Source organism: Bubalus bubalis, chromosome 11 (genome assembly GCF_019923935.1).
Source record: "Bubalus bubalis isolate 160015118507 breed Murrah chromosome 11, NDDB_SH_1, whole genome shotgun sequence".
In the NCBI taxonomy this organism is placed as follows: domain Eukaryota; kingdom Metazoa; phylum Chordata; class Mammalia; order Artiodactyla; family Bovidae; genus Bubalus; species Bubalus bubalis.
Window position 1 is genome coordinate 22,669,228 of NC_059167.1, and position 16,239 is coordinate 22,685,466.

Genomic DNA, 16,239 nt, shown 5'->3' on the forward strand with positions numbered 1-16,239 from the left:
CAGAAGTTGCTCGTGCTCACATCTGCCAATTGTAGGAGAAGCATGAAAAGCTGGCCTTTAACAAGACAAAATAAAGCCTTGCCTCCACAGAGGAGAGACTCAACCCCAAGCCTGGGAGTGAAATGAACTGGATCCTTGTCTGTAGTGACACATTTTCCTTTTCTAATACAAGTTAGCTCAGATGGGCTTTGGACACTTGCAGCGAAAGTCCTAACCAATACAAAAAGGTGTACACTTTATACGGAGGTAGTGGGATGGGCAAGACACAACCAAGGACTCTAGGTTGTCTTAGGAAACCCCCAGGCAGAGGATCATTTGGGACTTATTCTGAGGATCAGAATTACTGGAGATGTCCCCTTGGTACTCCAGAACTTTCAGGGGGAGGGGTATCTCTCAGGCTCTCCTCACTGCAAAATTTCTTTATAGTTCTAAATTTAGACCCCATGGAGAAAGCAGTGGTTTGAGGAAGAAAGGGAGAAGGTATTCATTCTCCTTACAAAGGTAATGGAATGCGGAAGGGGTGGGTGAGATGTCTGAGGGAACTTAAATGGGCCTCGGTGACTGGCTAAATATGGGATGGAGGAAAATATCCATAGAATGTTAGTGCTGGAAAACCTTTCATTTGACAGAGGAGAGAATCGAGGCCTGGGAGCACTGGTTGTACTGCTAGAGTCGCAGGGTGACAAGAACTCAGGTCTCTTGACTCAGCCCAGTGCTCTGTCTACCATCCAGCCAAGCTTGGAGCCCACGTGGGTGGGAGGAGGTGGGGGGTGGGAAAGAAAGAGAGGGAAGGATATTTTGGTTTCACACAATCAGCTTGAGAAGATTAGATGTGATATCTCATGCATGTACTCAACGCCACGTCCTGTGAGGGGGTTGGTCATGCATGCGTGCTAAGTCGCTTCGGTCGTGTCTGACTCGTGGAGACCCCATGGACTATAGCCCACCAGGATCCTCTGTCCATGGGGATTCTCTAGGCAAGAATACTGGAGTGGGTTGCCATGCCCTCCTTCAGGGGATCTTCCTGACCCAGGGGTCAAACCAGCATCCCTTACATCTCCTGCATTGGCAGGTGGGTTCTTGACCACTAGCACCACCTGCTCAGTAGGTTGTATATTTGGTTGGGAGCCTTCTAGGGCAAGAACCACAAAACCCAGTTCAAGCTTGTACGGCCAGAGGGCGATTAACTGGCACGCCATCATCTAGAGCTTGCTTTGAGGGTAACCCAAAGTGAGACCCGGACCATTCTCAAGGACATGCTATGGGGAGTGACTTCTGAGACCCTTGAGATGGGTGACCAGGGGCCCCACGCCTGGTCCTTGCTCCACACTGGAACACTCTGACCCACTGGTTGCAGAAGGCACCCCGCTGCCACCTTGAGAAGGGAATACCAAGAGTCTCTGTGCTCTTCATGTGCAGCAGCTGAGGCTTGGAAAATCGGGAGCTATTTGTGTGCTGGGGGTGGAGTGCAGAGTCCTGGCGGTCAGGCACGTGGACACTCAGAAGACTGTCACTGGGCACCTGTGAGAGAACCCAGGTTTAGGATAAAAATTCTCATGCAAATCCAAGGCAATGGGAAAGCAGGGTTCTTTACGCAAAACCTCTCATCATAGGTTATTTTAGGACACATCTAAGGGCTGACTAAAGGAGGAAAATTTAAATGAAAGCTTCGGGTGAGGCATCTCACCCAGGGTCCACCATCTTCCCCACATTACCGCCAGAAAGCTGCTTTTTGAGAAAGCGGTTGTTTAAATTAGCTAGATGGATGCTGCCCTCCAGTGGCCAGATGTGTCCTTACAGTGTTTCCCAGTTTGAAGGGAGAAGGTGCAAAACCCAAGCCCCCATCCTCCTCACTCTGGTTTGCACTGCTCCTAGCAGGTTCTGGGCTTCCCTTGTGGTTCAGCTGGTAAAGAATCCGCCTGCAATGCCAGAGACCTGGGTTTGATCCCTGGGTTGGGAAGATCCCCTGGAGAAGGGAAAGGCTATCCACTCCAGTATTCTGGCCTAGAGAATGCCATGGACTATATAGTCCATAGGGTTGCAAAGAGTTGGACACGACTAAGCAACTTTCACTCACTCACCACAGGTTCCAGTTGGGCTGTTCCCAGGATGGTTGGGGCCATGGTCTGTGCCACAGAGGGGCAGCAGAAGCAACATTTAACAGGAGAAAAACAAAGGCTAACACCTCTTGACACTTACCTTGTGCTGGCCCATCTTAAGCAATTTCCTTGCATTTAAATGTCACATATAGTATTTTGATCCCCATTTTAAAAACCAGGAAACCAAGGCATAGAAACCTTAAGTTAATGGCCAAACTGAGATTTGAACCCAGGTCTCTCTAATCACCAGAAGCAGTGGTTCATTCACTTTACCAGTGGTAGGCAAACTGCTATGTCCAAGAATTGTTTAGGGAGTTTGTCAAAGATGCAGAGTCTAGGGTTCTATCCCCCAAGATTGTGATTGAGTGGATCTAAGAGGAGCAAAGACAATTGGGAATCTGTCCATGGCACATTATGGGTAGAATCCAATAAGTGGTCCAAGCAGGGTGACGGGCCACACTTTGGAAAGCATTAGATTAAGACTGCATCATTAATAGGAGAAAGAGTTTGTTAGGATATAAGAAAGAACTTTGTAATATTCCTATATTCTGATTCGGCTAATGTCTACACGTCAAGGATGTAGGTGCACACAATCTCATTTTCCCTCCTTGGTGACCCTTGGAGGTCGATGGCCCCGATTTACAGATGAAGATGCCAGGGTGTGAACCTCCAAGAGATAAGAAATTCCTCCTCTCCTTTCTTCTATCTTGAGGCTCCTTTCATTGGCAGCCCATCACGGTGGGTAGCCCCTGATGACACTCCAAAATATGTCACTTCAGCACAAGGATTATTTTGAACTGAAGGCTATTGAGAAGCAGATACAAAAAAGCTCTCTTCCTTTCTCCTATTTGCCTAAAAGCAGATCATAAATTTATAAATTAATGTATTGTTTGTAAATTCTGCTCTCTACCAAGAAGTTCAGGAATTAATCCCTGGCTACAGCTCTAGACCCTCTCCAGCCCAGAGACAACATCAGAGGAATCTAAACACTGGTGCTGCTGCTGCTAAGTCGCTTGGTCGTGTCCAACTCTGTGCAACCCCATAGACGGCAGCCCACCAGGCTCCCCCATCCCTAGGATTCTCCAGGCAAGAACACTGGAGTGGGTTGCCATTTCCTTCTCCAATGCATGAAAGTGAAAAGCGAAAGTGAAGTCGCTCAGTCGTGTCCGACTCTTCCTGACCCTATGGACTGCAGCCCACCAGGCTCCTCCGTGCATGGGATTCTCCAGGCAAGAGTACTGGAGTGGGGTACCATTGCCTTCTCCGAATCTAAAGACAAGTCTTGCTAAAACTAGCCCTTAGCTACTACCGGCTTCCCCATATATTTGCCTTCCCATAATTTTCCACCCTATACCCTCCAAGTTCCTTTTCCTGTGTCTTATCATTTCTCTAAAAGTTTATTGTTCTTTTGTTAAGATACTATAGAAGCCCAAGTTCTCACCACTCTTGTGAATTATTTAACACTGTGAGCTCCCATGTACGTGCAGGATACACATGTTAATAGACTTCTGTTTGTTTTCCTCTTGTTTTTTTTTAAAGGTGTATTTACTTTTATTGGCTCTGCTGGGTCTTCACTGTTGCGTGTAGGCTTTCTCTGATTGTGGTGAGTGGGGGCGACTCTCCGCTGAGGCGCACAGGCTTCTCTTGTTGCGTGGACTCTAGGCACACAGGCTTCTATAGCTGCAGCTCAAGGGCTCTAGAGCATGGGCCCAGCAGTTATGACACAAGGGCTTAGTTGCTCCGCATTATGTGATTTTCCTGGAGAAGGTATCCCCTGAACCCGTGTCGCCTGCATTCGTAGGCAGATTCTTTTTGTCAGACGTGACTGAAGCGACTTAGAATGCACAGCATCCTTTTAGAACTCAAGTTTGTGTGCCCAGCACTCAGTGAGGCTGATCTCAGCCTGTAGGGGCTTGAAGCTCGGCTTTGGTTCCCGGCCAGAGATTGAGGCTGGGTTGCAGCGGTGAGAACACCGAATTCTATAGCCACTAGGCCAGTGGTCAGTGACAAGACTCTGGCTCTTCGGCTTTGCATAAAAAAGAATTCCCACAAAGATGGAAAGTAGAGAAACAAGTAAACGTTTGTTCGGAGGAAGAAGAGTACAGGCTGTGTGGATAGACACACGGGCAGCTGAGTTGCACCCTTGCGGTGGTTTGAATCACTTTTACAGGGCATTCCTTTGGGGTTTCCTTTGACAAGTCATTCTGATTTGCCTCTCCTGAGTCAGTATTTGGTGCATGCTCATCTCTTAGTCATTCATCTCTTAGCCTAGTGAAGAGGCTTATGCATAGTTGACACCACTTACTGTGAGGTGATGCTCCCTCCCTTTTGGACCTCCAAGGAGCCTTTCTGCACATGTGTAGTTGGTGAGGTCTCCTTGACTTCGAGAATGAAGAATATGTGGTCTTTTATCTCATATCTACCTGGGAAGAAGCCAGCCTCCTCCACCATCCTGCTTTTATGGACTTTCTGTCCACAGGGGGAAAACTCTTCAGCCTGGGGTCTACCTATCTCCTGCCTCAAGGCCAAACAAACTGAAATGTCAGAATTTAGAGCAGAGAAAATTTAAGTTAAAGGGCTAAGTAAGGAGAATGGGCAGCTAGTGGTCAAAAGACCCGAAGTCCCTGAGGATTTTCAGGGCAAAGTTTTTAAAGGCAACATTTGGGGTGAGGGCTGCAGTGTGTGACTCTCTTCTGATTGGGTGGTGGTGATGTAACAGGGCGGTGTTCCAGGAATCTCAGTCATCAGCCTTCTGCTTCCAGCCAGTCCAGGGTGTAGTTCCATCCCCCATCTTGGTGGGGCCTTAGTTCGTGCAGAGCAACTCAGAAATCTGTTCAGTTCAGTTCAGTCACTCAGTCGTGTCCGACTCTTTGTAACCCCATGGACTGCAGCACACCAGGCTTCCCTGTCCATCACCAACTCCCGGAGCTTGATCAAACTCATGTCCACTGAGTCAGTGATGCCGTCCAACCATCTCATCCTCTGTCATCCCCTTCTCCTCCCACCTTCAGTCTTTCCCCGCATCAGGGTCTTTTCCAATGGGTCGGCTCTTTGCATCAGGTGCCCAAAGTATTGGAGCTTCAGCTTCAGCATCAGTCCTTCCAATGAATATTCAGGACTGATTTCCTTTAGGATGGACTGGTTGGATCTCCTTACAGTCCAAGGGACTCTCAAGAGTCTTTTCCAACACCACAGTTCGAAAGCATCAATTCTTCAGCGCTCAGCTTTCTTTCTTAGCTTAGATGTCATGGGGTGGCATCAGACCTGGGGTTGGAGCAGCCCTCTACGGTAGTGCTCAGAAATCTTTATCAGATTATTATGTACATCCCTTGAGGAGAAACTAGGACCCTTTTATTTCTGCAGTATTGTTTCTTGACTGCCTTTCCTTGGCTTCCTCATTCTCTCACTTCTCTAATTAGTGATAGTTGAAGTTGCTCTTTGGAACTCAGGGAAGGTTTAGGAGATGAAAGCCTTTTTCTACAAACGAGAAATAGGGGCTGTTGGACCTGGGAGGGCCCCTCGGGGTTCTGCTCATTTTCGATCCCCCTTTTCTGATTCTCCTCAGTCCTGAGGGGAATAGGGGTGGGACAAGAAAGGGAATAAAATTTTGGATAGAGAGGTTGATCAGAAACTCAGCAGAGGAACTTGGGTTTACAGGGTCTGGGTTTCAGTGCTGTTAAGCCGACTTGCCTCACCTGCTGCGAGCAGGCTTGTATAAGGGTCTGGTGGGCCTGTGGCGCAGCTGCCCTAGATGTCATAGGGTGGCCTCAACCCTGGGGTTGGAGCAGCCCTCTGGGGTACTCCAGCCACGAGCCTGATGGCTTCCCAGGCTCCAGGCCTCCAGGGCCTTGGGGTCTCTGCCTAGACCTTCAGTTATTTAGGCAGAAAACAGACCCTGTGAGTCTTCTGACTCTGTTCTGTGGACAAAGGCTGTGTGGGGAAGGGGTTGGCTCTGTGGCTGGGCCCTGAGGGGCTGAGAGGGCAGAATGCTACAGACCCCTCCCCGGCACCCTAGGGACTCAGGCCGTCCATCCAGAGAGGGCCCAGGAGTTTCTGCAAGCTTGTGTGCAGGGCGGGGAGGCCTATGGAAGGACAGAGCCAAAAGCAGGAACTTGACGCTGTCAGCTTCTGCTTTACCTCCTGTATGGCCTCCGGCAGGTGCCGGAATGCACATGTGATTTACATGTGACCTGAGCTTGGTTTGGTAACACTGGGAGCCAAGGGTGAATTCTGGGGGCACCTGGCCTTGAGGGAAAAGGGACTGTGTGGATGGCCAAACTAGCTGCTCCAGCCCAGGCTCTGGGGCTCCAAGCAGGGGTCTGCCTGCAAGAGGGTTCCCTCCCCACACCCCCCACCAGCTTTGTTTCCATAAACCAGTAGGATTTCCATCCCACTCTCACCCACCCCAGGACCATGAGGGCTCCCCCTCACTCCCCACACCCCCACCCCCCCACGGCTGTAGTGCTTCTTTCTTTAGTGTTTCCCTCCTCACAACTTCCTCCTTATACCATTTGCATTATCTGATTTTTTTTTTTTAACCTGAAGCAAGTGCTACTCTTACAATTATTATATATTAAAAAACCCTTTTCATTTGGGGAAACCTACAGATTGGACAGTTTTCAGGAAAACAGGCTAACTCACCGAGAGCAATAATTTCATTTAAAAGAAACATGTTTTCACAGATTTTTTTTTTGTTTTCACAGATTTTTAAGAAAACCTCCCAGGACCCAGTTTGAGAAATTCCGACTCGAAAACTTAAAGTCTAATTTGATGTTGTCTTTCAGATGTGAAATACCAATATAAAAACCTCAGCTTTAAAACTTGTATCTTTCAAAACAAAAAAGTGAGAAGATCAGAACTTTTTGTTACCTTTTTACAAATCTCTTTAATGTTTGGCTTAAAAGAACAGCTTGGACTCTTGTATTTGCTTCTGCACGCAAACTACTGTAATATTACATGCCATGGAGCCTCTGGAAAAGTGTACTGCAGACTCATGAGAGAATGAGAAGGCAAAATACTAATGTCTTAGTGTTGTTGTAGGAATATGAAAGTGAAAGTGTTAGTCGCTCAGTCGTGTCCGACTCTTTGTGACCCCAAGGACTGTTGCCTGCCAGGCTCCTCTGTCCATGAGATTTCCCCGGGCGAGAATACTGGAGTGGGTTGCCATTTCTTTCTCCAGGGGATCTTTCCAACTTGGATCCCCTGGAGAAAGAAATGGGATCGAACCTGGGTCTCCTGCATTGTCAGCCAGATTCTTTACCATCAGGGAAGCCTGTTGTAGAAAGAGTTTTGATCTAATGGCCTTCCTGAATGGGTCTCAAGGACCTCAGTAGACAGAATAGCAGAGTCTCAATCCCAGGGGATTTATAGTCTCAAGGAGACAGGATCATGTGGGGTCCAAGAAGCCAGGGAGTGAAGGCCTCCAAAGACTCACAGGGGTGGATAAATGGCCCGGCTTCCTCGACCCTCAGTGGCTGACTGAAGTTCTGCTCCTCTCTGTCTGCCATCCCCAGATTGAACGCTGGTTGCCCATGTTTGAAAATGTAATACCTTCTTAAACAAGTTCCTTCCCTTCCCTGCCTCACCACTGTTGTCCCCTGAGATTACCTTCCAAGGAAACCACTTGTTGCTAAGTCCTTGTCTCAGGATCTGTTTTTAGGGGAAACCCAAACCAGTGGCTCTCCCCAGACCCACAGGCCTCATCCTGCTCCTCCCACAGTAGCCTACCTGTCCATCTTAAAAAAAAAAAAATTATTTATTTATTTTTGGCTGTGCTGGGCCTTCATTCCTGCATGGACTTTTCTCTCGTTATGGAGAGTGGTGGTGGTGGGGGGGCTACTCTCTGGCATTGAGTGGGCTTCTCATTGTAGTCGCTTCTCTAGTTGCAGAGCACAGGGCTCAAGGGCACTCCAGCTTCAGCAGCTGTGGCACGTGGCTGCACAGTTGTGGCACAGGGGCTTAGCTGTTCTGCAGCACGTGGGATCTTCCCAGATCAGAGATTGAACCTGGGTCTCCTGCCATGGCAGGTGGATTCTTTACTACTGAGCCACCAGGGAAGCCCACTAGTTCATCTTTAATAAATTACTATTTAGGAAAAGAAAAGTCCTGGTTTTCAGGTTTCTGTGGTATAAATCTTCCCAGCAGGACCAATTTCCAATGCCAAGTTGATGTCACTGAGACCACAGACTAGAGAGGAGTTGCCCACTGCCCTCTCCCAGGAACCGGCTCTCACGAGGGGCTGCTGCTGGAACACTTGCTGTCCTCCACTGTGTTTGATTCTACTCCGTGTCCCCTCTGTGGTGTCTTGCCACTCTAGCACTAAGGACAGTGTCCATCTATTGTAGGCACAACTATTTGTTAGCTGAAAAAATGCACAAACTAAAAGTTGGGAGTTGTGTGGTTTTTTTTTTTTTTGAGAATTATGTTTTATTCAGGGACCTTCCTGAGAACTATAGCCCGGGAGACAGACTCTCAGATAGTTGGCTTTGAGGGGCTATTCTGATGAGGTAAGGGAGGAGCCAGGATGTATAGTTTTTGCTGGAAAACAAACAAACATATAGTTGAATATCAATATCACAAAATTACTGCTCATCACAAAAACAGCCATTTCAACTTTATGATTTTAACAATTTTCTGTGTATGGGAAGATGTAAGTGTCTGGGCTTATTGAAATCATTCCTTTGATAAGCATCTTAACTATCTGGGACCAGTATCTTATTTCCATCCTGAATTCCCCTCTGTGTACATTGTTGGGGGCGGCTGCAGGGACTGAGGGCGTGGTGGAGGGCAGTATGTTTACTGAAATGGCAGGCAGCATTTTTGGTCCACAAGCCAAAGAGAGTAACCAAGCCACATGGTGGTATAATTGAGAGCTCCTCAGGGAGGGGTGTCCTGGCAGAGGGGAGCAGGACCAGTGGGACTGGGAGGGCTGAAGACTGCCTGGAGGCAGCTGAGCCTTGAGACAAAGCATAAACTTCAAGGCCTGGCAGGGGGGAATTGAACCCACAGGCAAAGTCAGAGCCCAGAGATGGGGGGAAGGTGGGGGGAAAAAGGGTGGGGAGAGGTTATGTCAGGTCCTTGGCGAGTGGGCGGCTGCAGCATAGAGGAGGATAAAAGGGAGGGATCCCTCAGACTCTTTGGGGCTTGTCCCCTTGCTTCACCCTGGTTTGAGTTCCAATTCCACTGACTCCCCGCAGGCCTTTCCAGTGGCCCCTTCTGTCCTGGGCTGTTTTGAAAGTGGGAGCCCTGGTCTCCTCATCCTCTCAGTTCCAGTCTGATGAGACAACTCATAATTAGTGTCTTTCCCAAAACTGCCACCTCGTGGAGTTCTTCTAGCCTTTCCCCCCAGAATCTGGGGTGGGCGGAGGAGCGGGGGTAGGTTTGGCCAGTAAAGCACCCAGTGAGCCTGGGAAGGCAACAGGAAACCCAAAATTAGAGTTGGGGAGGACAGGCGGTGGAGACAGGCCAGGGAGGTCTGTGAAGCTGCTCCAGAACCGGGTGAGTTGTGAGCCATGAACCAGGGCTTCCTAAGCATCTAGGCTTGGAGTGGAATAGTGAGGATCCAAGTAAAGCTGACGGGAATAAATCACCCAGGAGAATCATCTAGGACCTACAGACCTGAGGCTTTGACTTTGTCCCCCTCACTTCATCCAGAAGGAAGGAGGTTAGGACGACGTGGTGGGAAGCACAGGGGCGTTGGAGATCAGCAAGCCTGAGTTTGAATCCTACTTTGGCTACTTGCTAGCTGTGTGACCTTGGGAAAGTTACTTAACTTCTCTGAGGTGCTTTTCTCATCTGTAATGAGTTTATGATAATGAATGCTAATTGACCAACATGGTGCCTGCAACATATTCAGGGCTCAATAGATAATGTATTTCATTGAGTCTAACATGCCATCAGTTTTAAGAAATATCTTTCAAGGGGAATCCTTTCATAATGTATATGTATATTTAGTATACTTTGAATATCTTATAGTTTTATTTGTCAATTATATCTCAATAAAAATTTTTTTTAAAAAGAGTCTTCAAAGAAACAAAGAAAGATGGGGAATTCCCTGGGGGTCCCGTGGTTAGGACTCGATGCTTCCACTGCAGGGGGCACGGGTTCCATCTCTGGTTGGAAGATCCCCACATGCTGTGTGGTGTGGCCAAAAAACAAACAAACAAACAAACAAAAGGAAAGGAGAAAAAACTGCCAGATAAATTGACTTGCCAGTGAATGTGAAACATACTCAGAATTCAGAGGAAGTGAAATATGAAAAAAAAATACATTAAAAAAAAAAACTACATTTTATCTTAGCATCCATGAAATGTAGTGATTCTTTTTTGCTTCTCATTTGTGGTTTTATGCTTCTGGACTTTTCTGTCTCTGGAGTGTTGGAGGGTGCTGTAACCACTCCCTGACTGAGTACCTCCACTGGCAAGGTCGCTTCTGACCCTCTACCCTCCACTCCCCGTGTACAGGTGCTGCCCCTGCAGGGCTCACGCTTGGGGGTCTGGGGCATCTGGATGTGTCCACTGAGTTCATTACCAGTAACGGGACTCCTGCACTCTATGTGCTTTTATCATTTGATAGACTGAAAATCATTTCTAATTTATGTTCCCACCGTAATGTTTGAGAGAGCCATTTGTTTAAAGATGGACGTGAGACAATCTAATAGGATAAAAGGGATCCCCAGGTGGCCCAGTGGTAAAGAATCTGCTTGCCAACACAGGAGACTCAAGAGACGCAGGTTCGATCCCTGGGTCAGGAAGATCCCCTGGATCCAGTCTGCAAGGTCTTAGCTCAGGACCTACCACTGACTGGACTGACTTGGTCACACCTTTTCATCTCTGGTGGCTCAGACAGTAAAGACTGCCTGTAATGCAGGAGACCCGCATTCGATCCCTGGATTGGGAGGATCCCCTGGAGAAGGAAATGGTAACCCACTCCAGTATTCTTGTCTGGAAAATCCCACTGGCAGAGGAGCCTGGCGGGCTACAGTCGGTGGGGTTGCACAGAGTGGGCAGCTAATACCATAGGCTGCTGCTGCTGCTGCTAAGTCACTTCAGTCGTGTCCGACTTGTGTGACCCCATAGACGGCAGCCCACCAGGCTTCCCCGTCCCTGGGATTCTCCAGGCAAGAACACTGGAGTGGGTTGCCATTTCCTTCTCCAATGCATGAAAGTGAAAAGTGAAAGTGAAGTCGCTCAGTCGTGTCCGACTCCTAGCGACCCCATGGACTGCAGCCCACCAGGCCCCTCTGTCCATGGGATTTTCCAGGCAAGAGTACTGGAGTGGGTTGCCATTGCCTTCTCCGATAGGCTAAAGGCTGCCAAATCTAATTTGGTACAGTAAGTGTCAGAGATCACATCAATTAGATGTCTCAGTGTGTTTGTATGGGCGTGTATAGAAATACAGTCTTTTCGTTGCCTAATGTGTATAGTGTGTCTGGTACCTTTAAAAAAAGAAACTGCTTTATTGAGGTCTGATCGATAAACAAAAACCTGTAGATATTTAATGTATGCAACTTGATGTGCTCGAGACTGGCAGTTTTTCCATCCCTGGAAATCACAAAATTAGTGTATGTGGGACACGATAAATTAGACGTCACTGTTGAGATGCGGCTTTTAAAGTCAGAACAGTAAGGGAAGACGGAGCCGGGTGTGCGTCGTGCCTTCGTCAGGACTCCCCACCCCCGCGGAGTAGCGGTGCTGGCCTCCCCGCCCGGGACCGCGCCGGTATTCTGCTTTGGGCCAGCAGGTGGCGCTCGTGCTGCCCAGTAGCCGTCCGACTGTGAACTGGACTTAATATAGTCACCCGATGTTGCTTCGAACATGTAATTTTCAAACCTCCTACCTCACCACAAGGAAAACCTCGGAGGCTTTTCTTCTGGGAAGAGCAATTAGCCTTAACCTCTTAGGAGGAGACACTGCATTGCTGAGCTTGTCTGGGGAAGTAAAATCTCCTCCCTCCTCGGTCTTAGGGAGGAGGAGAGAAACCAAGCAGGGCCTTGCGGGAGGATGGAGGGGGTGCTGGGGAGGGCTGGGAACTGCGGGACATGGTTAGGGCTCCACGTGGGAGATGCCTCCGGTCTTGGCTGGAAGGTGATGGCGACACCTAGCAGCCGGCAAGGTTACTCAAGGGGGCGGGGACCTCCCTGCTCCGACCTCAGGCCAGCCGGGGAGACCCTTCTACCGCAGAGGGGCCTGGTCCCTCCCTGCTCTCACAGAGCCTGTGGTGCAGGGGGTAGTGTGTGGGGTGGGAGCAGAGAAGACTTTCGTGGGGTCCCCTTCAGAGGGCAGGTGGAGCGGGGCCCAGGCTGGCTGCTTTAGGCTCTGGACACCCTGGGATGGGAGGGAAGACTGAAAGGAGCTAGGAGCAGAGATGGGCTGAACCGGAAGGGGTGGCCTGGGAGGCCCACTCCGCAGGGAGAGCTCCAAGCTGGGGGTGCCCATGCCAGCACCCTGTGGGAGGACTAGTGGGGCATCTGTGGCCCCATGACAGGTGGGCTGAGACTTGTGTCATGTTCCATTTTGAACAAGAGATCCTGATATGGCAAAGGCTCTAGAGGTAAGGAACCTGCCTGCCAACGCAGGTGATGTAAGACACGTGGGTTCGACCCCTGGGTTGGGAAGATCCCCTGGAGGAGGGCTTGGCAAGCCACTCCAGTATTGCTGCCTGGAGAATCTCATGGACAGGGGAGCCTGGTGGGCTACGGTCCATAGAGTCGCTGAGTCAGGCATGACTGAAGCGGCTTAGCATGCCTGCATGCTGATGAGGGTGAGGGGCTGGGAAGGAGGGAGAGAGACAGACAGCATTATTGTCCCTACTTTGAAAGACAACATGATGTCAGTGGAGAGAGAAAACAGGTGTGTGAGTGTGCACATGCAGTCACAACAGTCGTTACCATGAGGCTGGTAGTAATTGGAGCCAGAGGAAACATACAGATGACCAAGACTTTGGGACCTCAGGCAAATGTGTAACCTCTCTGTACCTCAGTTTCCTCATCTGTAAAATGGGAACAGTATTAGTATCAACTTCATAGGGCTGTTAAAAGGATTAATCACAAAGCGATGCTCGTAAAGTGTGCAGCGCAGTCCACGCACCTAATAAGTGTCACAGATGGTTGTCGTCACTATCATTCATCATCATCATCAGTAGGAGTTGTTACCCACTGGAAGAGGAAGGTGGGGAAAGGTGGGAAACGGATGGGCACTCAGAGAGCCAGTCACAGGGTGGTCAAGGCAAGGCAAGCAGGAGGGGAGCAGTGGGAGCCAAAGAGAAGAGGCAGGAAGTGTCAGGTGATGAAATAAAACAATTTCCTAATGAGCTTTAGTGTCCTTTATTCAAGGGAAGACACTCCATGGGTTGGGGGAGTATATGGCCTCACAAGGGGTGGAGCACCCTTCCTGAGGATTCTGGGGCAAGGGTTTCATCGAGCATTAGAAGCAGTAACAAGGATACTGAGCATGACCGGCTATGAGGTGAGGGTTTCCTTATAAGGCCAGCGGATCCTCTTTTCTAGGGCCCGGTAAGCTAGCTCCAGCTGTCTTAGAGGATTGCCACCGGTGCATGTTAGGTCTCCTCGGTGAGGTGTGTCAATAACTGAGGCCCGACTGAGGTTTGTTTAGATTTGGGACGTGGGCCAGGCCACTGGGGTGACCTTCATTTGGTGGATCCCGATATAGGAATTATCTTTGTCAGAAGGTAACATTCAAAGTCTTTGCTACTCAAAGTGTGGTCCGAGGACTGGCAGCAGCATCACCTGGAGCTTGTTAGAGATGCAGACGCTTGGGCCCCAGCCCAGGTGCACTCACTCAGAAGGAGCTTCTTATGAGGCTGTCCTGGCGATCTGCTTGCTTGCTGGTGCTGGAGAAGCCCAGCTGTCAGCAGTGGTTGGTGGGGCAAGTGGAAGGAGGGCTGGCGAGATGGGCTGGGCACACGTCTTCCTCAGTGTTTCCATGTGCAAGCTGTTAACTAGAATTCAGTATTTGTTTATAATTTTTTTTCCTTTGGGGTAAAAGAAGGTTTGTTGTTGTCATTGTTGTTTAGTCAGTAAGTCATGTCCGACTCTTTGCGATCCCATGGACTGTAGCCTGCCAGGCTTCTCCGTCCATGAGATTCTCCAGCAGCAATACTGGAGTGGCTTGCCAAGCCCTCCTCCAGAGGATCTTCCCGACCCAGGGGTCGAACCCGTATCTCCTGTATTTGTAGGCAGATTCCGTACTGCTGAGCCACCAGGAAAGCAAAAAAAAAAAAAAAAAAAAAATTATACACCATGAAATGTTCATAACAACTGTCTCTTTGAATTTTCAATCAATGCATCTAATAATGAAACGAGACTCCAATCAAGATATAAAGCATTACTGGCAACTAGAAAGTTCTCTCCCCAGGCAATCCCTACCCTAGCCCCTAGAGGCAACTGCCTTTGTGATTATTTTCCCACCATTGATTACTCTGCCAGTTTTAGAACTCCATATAAATAGGATCAGACAATAGGTTATCTTGTGTAATACTTTTGTCACTCACATAATGATTTTGATTTTGTGTCGTGCGTTTCAGAAATTCGTCCCTGTTTGTTGCTGAGGAGTGTGCTCTCATGTAGGTATGCCACGGTCTGTACATCTGCTGGCCTGTTTCTGGGTTTTTGGTTATTACGAATAAGGCTACTAGGAACATTCCCCTATGAGTCTTTTTTGTGAACATATATCCTCATTTCTCTTGGGTAAATACCTAAGAAGTGTAATTGCTGGGTCATGGAAGAGGTATAGGTTTCGTTTTTATAAGAAATCACTAGACTTTTTTCCAGAGTGGTTGTACAACTTTATACATTTACCAACAGTGTATGAGTGTTCCCGTTAACAGTCTCATTAGCATGTGGCTTTGTCAGGCTTTTCAATTTCCACCATGGTGGTGGGTGTATAATGTGTTATTTTATACTTCCTAATGATGACTAATGATGTTGATTATCTTCTTTTATGTGCTTATTGGCCATTCACATGTCTTCTTTTGAGAAGTGTTTGTTCAAATCTTCTGTCTTTAGGTGGGGTTGTCCTTTTTCTACTGAGTTATATGAGTTCTTTCTATATCCTGAATACTGGTCCCTCATCACATATGTTTTGCAAATATTTTCTGTGAGTGGATTTTTACAGGAATATTGGGTATTGGATTTGGCCCCAGGTGGGGCTTATGTGGGTGCAGGGCTGGAAGTTATGTGAACCACTGACTTTAGGGTTGCATGTTGTTGAGGGCCACAGCCCCCTCCCTCACAGGGCTGGTGTGAAGTGCAAGTGAGGTAACCCAGGGGAAAGTCCTTTGTAAAGTGCAGGACACGCAAAGATTTAACACTGACCCTTTGAACATGCGAAGAGGAAGGTTCATTTCTCTGTCTTCTCCCCATTAGTGCAGCCTCTTGGAAGCAGGAGACAGGAGAGAAAAAGCTACCCATTGGCTGGAAACAGTCTCTTGTTAAGATCTGAGTGGTTATAGTGCCTAAAACACGGTACAAGCTTGGCATCCCACCTAGGTTCAAATCTGGGTTCTGCCAGTTACTCTTTGAGTGCATCTGAGCAAGCCCCCATTTCATGAAAACTGGAAACAATAAACACCTACCTCCCGAGTCACTGTGTCATTATTATTATTTGCAGAAGTCACGCTGAGAGGACTGCGCATATTGTGCAATCCTCACAATGACCTTTTGTGTAAATTGTATGACCCACCCCCCACTCCCGCTTAGGAATTTCTGGATTATTTAGATGTTCCTGAACTGAGAGCCTGTAGGAGGCTGCGTGGAGGCTGCTCTCCTAGAAGTCCTGTCTGGGGAGTGTGGTTCCACACGTCTGTTCCACACAGAGCCACCAGGGGGCACACGCCTCCTCTTCAGGGCTTGTGTTGAGGCTGGGCCGTTCCCTGCCCCCCAACCCAGCCTCTCACTGTGCCCAGCTCAGGGTCCAAACAGACCTCTGTGGCATTTTCCAATGGAGTATAGTTTCAGAAGGTCCTCATTTGGGGATAAGGGGCTAAGAAGACCAAGGAACCCCGCATGGAAAGGCCAAGGAGGGCAGTACTGGTTTTTGTCCCCTTAAAGATTTCCTTGGCTCAGGGGGTTCACACAGGCCGGTGGGCACAGGGGAGGGAACCAAGCTGTTGAACGGTTTTC